Raw genomic sequence first — 7,437 nt, forward strand, 5'->3', positions numbered from 1 at the left:
ACTACCAGCCGCTCCGCGGGAGAAAGATGAGGCTTTCTACTCCCGTAAGGATTTACACCCTCGGAAACCCTGTACAGGGTCGCTATGGGTCGGAACAAACTCGACGGCACTTAACAACAACACAACAATACCTATAATAGTTTATGGAGTCCTGGTGTGACACTGTGGGTTAACGCGCCAGACTGCAAAGCCATTTGAACTGTAAGGTTGGTGGTTCAAGCTCACCAGCTGCTCATCAGAAACCCTACTCAGGGTTGCTCTGGGTCAGAACCAACTTGATGGCACTTAACAACAGCAACATAATAGTTTACAGAGTCCTGGTGTCGAACCACAGGAAAAGCACTTGACCTCAATGTCAGTTTGAACCGTTTAAAGCCAGTGGTTCAGACTCACCAACTGCTCCTTGGAAACCCTATACAAGATTTCTGTAAGTCAGAAACAACTTGATAGCACTTAACAACAACAACAATATATTCTATAACAAATTCTGTACCTTTTCTCTGTATGTTATATCTTTGCTATAGGGAAAAGAAGTTATTACTAAATGTACAACTGATAAAAAGTTATCAAATATATTAGACAATAGTTTGAAAGATTTAGAATAATGGACCTGAACAAACATGATATTAGTGGAATCCTGTGGTTATTTTTTTAAAAACAATCCCATAATTATGGAATTGGGGTTGGGGGATCTGACTTAGAAATTTTCATGAAACAAAGTAAAACACAATTAGTGAACTATTATTTCAAGATGTGTCAACAGTATGATACAACTACTTAAAACATTAAGAAATGTTTTAAATATTTTCCTTCTGTCTGGACTTGTCTTTTAACTTTAACTTTCCTTTTGTCATCCAGACTGTTTAAATCTTTATGAGCTCAATGTTATTGTTGTTGTGAGATAACATTCTGATTCATAGGGACCCTATATAACAAAGGAGAATTGCCCCATAGGGTTTCCAAAGCTATCACCTTTACAAGAGCAGATCACTAGATCTTTCCCCCCATGGAGCCACTGGGTGGGTTCTAACTGTTAATATTTTGGTTAGCAACTGAGCACTTAATCATTGTGTCAACAAGGTGATATTTATAACGTTAAAAGAAATAGACAGGACACTTATGCATTAAACCCATTTTTTCTCTTCCCACTTTGCAGCCTCTTTTGTAGTTAGGTGTAGCCATATGGTTTCATAAGCTAAAGGGATACATACTTCTTTAGGCTAAGTTCATAAAAAATGCCCATATGCTTCATGCTGTTTGTTACTATATCCAAGTCAAGCAGATAAGTCCAATATCCCTGGAGCTCATGTTTCAAAGATAGCAGAACCATGAGATAGAATGAACCTGGGAACCTGCATCAATGCCTGAAAGAGAAGCACCACCAGTCAGCAAAGTCATTTTAAATTGTTTTAAGCAAGGAAGAAATCTACTGTATTTGAGCCAGCTCCATGATTTGATTTGTTTATCATAATTGCTAGCATACCTGAACTAACTCAAATGGTCTGCAGGTATCTGTAAGATTTGTATGGACTGGTAAATCATAGCTTAAGAGGGGCACTGGCAGCTTTGATGGTTTTACAGGTCTCCAGGGAATTCTTAAGTTCTTAAGTGTCCTATTATCGTAAACACTCCAAGCTAATTCAGATGTCTATTGTTAGTTAAGAAGCACTTGTTTAGAACCATGTTGTTGTTGTTAGGTGCCATCAGGTTGGTAGCTACTCATAGTGACCCTATGCACAATAGAACAAAACACTACCCAGTCCTGGGCCAACCTCACAACTGTTGCCATGCTTAAGCCCATTGATGCTGCCATTTTGCCAATCCATCTCACTGGGGTCTTCCTCTTTTTCTCTGACCCTCCCACTTACCAAATATGATCTTCCTCTCCAGTGACTGGTCCCTCCTAACAATATGTCTGAAGTGTAAGAGACGAAGTCAGCCATCCTGGCCTCTAAGGAGCACTCTGGCTGCAATTCTTCTGACACAGATCTGTTGGTTCTTTTGACAACCCATGGCACTTTCAATATTTTCCTCCAGCACCGTAACTCAAATGCATCAATTCCTCTATGATCTTCCTTATTCACTGTCCAACTTTCACATGCATATAAGGTTATTGAAAATACCATGGCTTGGGTCAGGCATACCTTAGTCCTCAAGCTGACATCTTTGTTCTTCAACACTTAAAAAAGGTTTTGTGCAGTATATTTGCCTAATGCAATACATCCTTTGATTTCTTGGGTGCTGCTTCCATGAGTGTTGATAGTTGATCCAAGAAAAATGAAGTCTTAGCAACTTCAATCTTTCTTCCATTGATAAGAATATTGTTTATTGGTCCAATGGTGAAGATTTTTGTTTTCTTTACATTGAGATGCAATCCATACCAAAGGCTGTGGTCGTTAATCTTCATCAATAAATGTTTTAAGTCCTCTTCACTTTCAGCAAACAAGGTTGTATCATCTGAATATCTTGGGTTGTTCATGAGTCTTCCTCCAATCCTGGTGCCACGTTTTTCTTCATATAACACAGCTTCTTGAATTATTTGCTCAGCATACCAGTTGAATAAGTATAGTAAAATAATACAACCCTGTCACACACCTTTACTAATTTTAAACCATTCATCATTCCCATGTTCTGGTTGAACAATTGCCTCTTGGTCTATGTACAGGTTCCTCAGAGCACAAGTAAGTGTTCCAGAATACTCATACTTCACAACGTTGTCCATAGCTTGTCATGATCCACACAATCAAAAGCCTTTGCATAGTCAATAAAGCACAGGTAAACATCCTTCTGCTATTCTCTGCTTTCAGCCAAGATCTATCTGACGAGTGGTGGTTTAGAACCATAGCATGCCAATAAAGATCGAATGCATTGGGAATGACTAGTCTAGAAACAAAATCATGAAGATGTTGTTGTTGTTGTTGTTGTTGTTGTTAAGGGTTCTGACTCATAGCAACCCTGTATAGGATTTCCAAGTAGCAGATGGTGGGTTTGAACTGTCAGCTTTGTGGTTAGCAGCCCAGTGCTTATCTTACAGTGCCACACCAGTACTCCAACCATGAAGATAGTTGTCTTCAAATATCTGAAGGATAGGCAAAAGAAAGAGAGTTTTCTATTTAAGCTGTGAATCTAGAAGAGAATATCCAGAATCAATAGACAGAAGTTACAGAACAAGATATTTAATTTCATTCAAAGGAAAGGAAACCAAAAAAAAAAATGGTGTTAAGATTATACGATCAAACCTATAAAAGCCAGAACTCAACAGGACTGCCTTGTTTTTCTGGGTCTCTTTGATAGGATGCTAGGATGCTGTGTCACCCCTTTTCGATGACTCATTTGTGTGTGTGTGTGGGGAACATATGTGCTTTCATTCTCTGACAGTTTTTCACCTTACCTGTGCTTTCCTTCTCTGACAGTTTTTCACCTTACCTGTGACAGGTCTCTGCTTTTGCAGAAGTAGTTTAAAAAAGAACCACATGCTTTTAGAATAATGGGTTCACCCTTTCTTCCAATGTCCAAGTAGGTATGATGTAGCAGCATCATTAGTACAATGGTCTTCCATAATCATAACTTCATCTAAACCTCAGATGGGACTCTATGGGACACACAGCAAAGTCAATCCCATGCCTGTTTTTCATAGATAAGGAAAAGAACACACACTGAGCTCCTGTTGTGGTGCTGTAGGATCAGCACTGGACTTTTTGAACCACAAGGTCAGCAGTTCAAACCTAAGAGCTGCTCCTTAGAAACCCTGTACAGGGTCACTATGAGTTGGAATCAACTCCATGGCACATAGCAACAACAAAAAACACATAGTCTTTAAATTCCCTATCCATTGTCACAGGGCCAGGAAACAACACAGGTGAAACTTGAATCTTCAAATTCATAAACTAGTTCTTCTTTCCACTAACTGCAAGGTCGGTGGTTCAAGCTCACCAGCTGTGCCTTGGAAACCCTATATAGGGTTCCTATGGGTCATAATCGACTCAGTGGCACTTAACAACAACAACAACATATTGTGGTGTTGTAAGGAGCTTTGGTAACTCCTTACAGTAGTTATAAGTTGGGCTACTAACCTCAAGATCAGCTAGTTCGAAACTACCAGTTGTTCTGTGGGAGAAAGATGAGGCTTTCTGCTCCCATAAAAATTTACACCCTGGAAATCCTGTACAGGGTCACTATGAGTCAGAACCAACTCCACAGCACACCACCACCACCACCACCTTATTGCCACCACCATATTATGGAGGTAGAGGATCAGCACTGGACTGCGAACCACAAGGTCAGCCATTCAAGCCCACTAGCAGCTCCTCAAAAACCCTACATAGGGATAGTATGAGTTGGAATGACTCAATGACACTTAGCAACAACATATCCATTGGGGTGGTCCTTCCCAGATTTAAGAATCTTTTGAAAGAAGTTTAATAGCTCCTCAATGGCAGGGATTCTGTCTTACCTTTCTTTTACTTTATATTAACGCACTGCAGAGCTCAGGTTATTGTTGTTGTTAAGTGCTGTCAAGTTGGTTTGGACTCACAGGAATCCTGCATAGCGTTTCCAAGGAGTGGCTGGAGGATTTCAACCACTGACAAGTATTTATCCTACAATGCCACACTAGGGCTCCACTGAGTACGTAATGTATGCTTTTTAAAATATTTTTTAAAACTATCTGTTAAATGCAATTAAAAAATGTTTAATAGATAGTTTAATTGCACTTAATAGATAGCATCCTTCTAAAATGAAAGTACCATGAAAAAGTAGACATTTTTCTCTTCACCATGATATAAAACCATTGCCATTATAAATAATGTTGTGCATTTTGGAAGCAAGATGGGTCCTGGTGTGGCTCTGTGGGTTAATGCACTGGACTCCAAGGCCAGTTTGAACCATAAAGTCAGCAGTTCAAGCTCCTCAGCCACTCCTAGGAAACCCTATACAGGGTTGCTATAAGTCGGAACCAACTCCATAGCACTTCACAACAATAGAAGCAAGAAGGAACATGGTCCATGCCCTCCAGAAGACAGATAATAGCTAGAGTTCACTATTTAAGTCAAAGCAAGTAAAAGGATATGTGAATTACATTCCGAAATTACAGATCAGTGATGTTGTTTCTGTGTGTGTGTGTGTGTGTGTGTGTGTGTGTGGCACGTTAAATAAATACATATAGCAGCATTGTAACATTTTTAACTTATACAATTCACAGACATTAATAATGTTCATCATGTTGTGCAAGCATCACCACTGTTAGTTTCTAAATGTTTCCATCATCCTTAACAGTTCGGTGTCCCCCAAGCAATGATTTCCTCTTTCTCTTCCCTTCTGTCCCTGCTTGACAAGTTCTAATAAACTTTTGACTAGATACTATTATTGACTATTCTAGATATTTCATGTAAGTGGGATCATACAGTATTTATCCTTCTGTGGCTGACTTTTTCATTCACCATAATGTTTTCAAGGTTCCATCCAAGCCATGGTATACCAGGACTTCATTTCACTATGTGGCTGAGTATACATACATACATATACTCCTTTATATGTATGTACCACGTTTCATTGCATTTGTCCCTTCATCTGTTGATGAGTATTTAGGTTGTTTCTGCATTTTGGCTATTGTAAATAGTACTGCAAAGAACATTGGTATATATGTATCTGTTTGTATTCTGGATTTTAATTCTTTGGGCTAGGAGTGGAATTTCTGGATCATATGGTAATTTTATATTTTACTTTTTGAGGAACCTCCAAATTGTTTTCCACAGCAGCTGTACCATTTTGTATTCCCACCAGCAATAGATGAAGGTTGGAATTTCCCCACATCCTTACTAATACCTATTGTGTTTAATTTTTGTAATCATAGTTCACATTTTTCGCTTTAGTGGAGATGATGCGATATCTCATTGTGGTTTTAGCCAGGTTCCTGGAGTGATGGAATTATTTTATAATGCATTTTATAATAGAAACTTGTTTTGTAAAACTGGATTAAAAAGGTATAGATTTGATATCATATGTGACAGCAAGCAACCAGAAAAAAAGTGGAGCAAAAGTGTTGTTACATGGATACATTATCTGATCAGTGAGCAAACCAAAAATATGTTATGGAGGGTATCAACCCAGAAACTGAAGGCAAAAAAAAAAAACAACCCTAAAATTATCTATAATTATATTTGCTTCCGTTGTGTGCCATTGAGCCAACACCAACTAATAATAACCCCATTGGCAGAGTAGTACTACCCCATAGCAGTTTTTAGGTTGTAAGGCTTATGAGAGCAGATCAGCAGGTCTTTTCTCCCATGAAGTGGCTATTGGGTTTGAACTGCCACCCTTTTGATTAGCAGCTGAGAGCTTAACCATTATACCACCAGGGCTTTTTAGACATGATGCTAAATAGGCCTGTCTTATATGGGCACCATACTGCTGTGGACGTACCTCTGCTGTAAAGGTAGTGTGACTTTACATGACTATCACAAGGACATAGGATCAATTGCAACACTAAAAATGTGTGATCTTCTAAAACAAAAATAAAACAGCCCTGGTTTCTGGCTTTTTGTCTGTGTTTGTTCCAGAAACTGGGCTAGTCAAGATGAATGATGTTGTGTTAGCCACAAACTGAAGAATATTTGGAAAGGGCAATAGGAACAGAGGACCTGCAGTCTATCAATTATCCTCTGTATTTTCATTGTACCAATTTCACACCAATGGGTTGTTTCTAGTACTTTGGGCCAGATGGTACTGAGCTATGGGCCTATGGATGATACTGAAAATTTCCACCCTGAATACAGGGATTCTCCCTGTTCCGGCAGATCAGGACACAGTTTATGACAAATAATACATCTTAAATTTTTCCTTTGTCATTGTAACTGTCTTTGACGCAAGTAAAGATAGTGACTCAGAACTCTGGGCCTGTGACATGAGGATATGACTGTGATAAAAGAAAAAGTGGACAAACTCTGAAGATAAGAAATTCTGCAAAAGGGCTGATATAGGCAGGAGTTAGCCATCTGTCACCAAAGATTCTCTGCTGATAGCAAGTGGGAAGTAAGAGACTGAGAAAAAAGAGCTAAAAGGGGGACAAGCTCCAATACCAAGCTGATTAAATAAATATATTATTGTTTTTAAAATGCCATTCTGACTCACAGTGACCATGTATAGGGTTTCAAGAAGTGGCTGGTGAGTTTGAACCTCCAACCTTTAGGCTCAAATCAACCCTGCAATCAAGCGCATTAACCCATAACACCACACCAGGGGTGCAGAATTTGCAGAGACCTTGGTAATAGAAGGGAGTCTCTGGGTTGCACAAATGGTTAACACACTGGTAGTTTCGAACTACTGACCTTGAGGTTATCAGCCTGACTGGTAACCACTACGCTACCAGAGCTCCCTATAGCGTAGTGAATTAAGATCTGGGCTGCTTAATTCAAGGACAGTGGTTTGAATCTACCAGTT

This window comes from Chrysochloris asiatica, unplaced genomic scaffold (assembly GCF_000296735.1).
Source record: "Chrysochloris asiatica unplaced genomic scaffold, ChrAsi1.0 scaffold00008, whole genome shotgun sequence".
In the NCBI taxonomy this organism is placed as follows: domain Eukaryota; kingdom Metazoa; phylum Chordata; class Mammalia; order Afrosoricida; family Chrysochloridae; genus Chrysochloris; species Chrysochloris asiatica.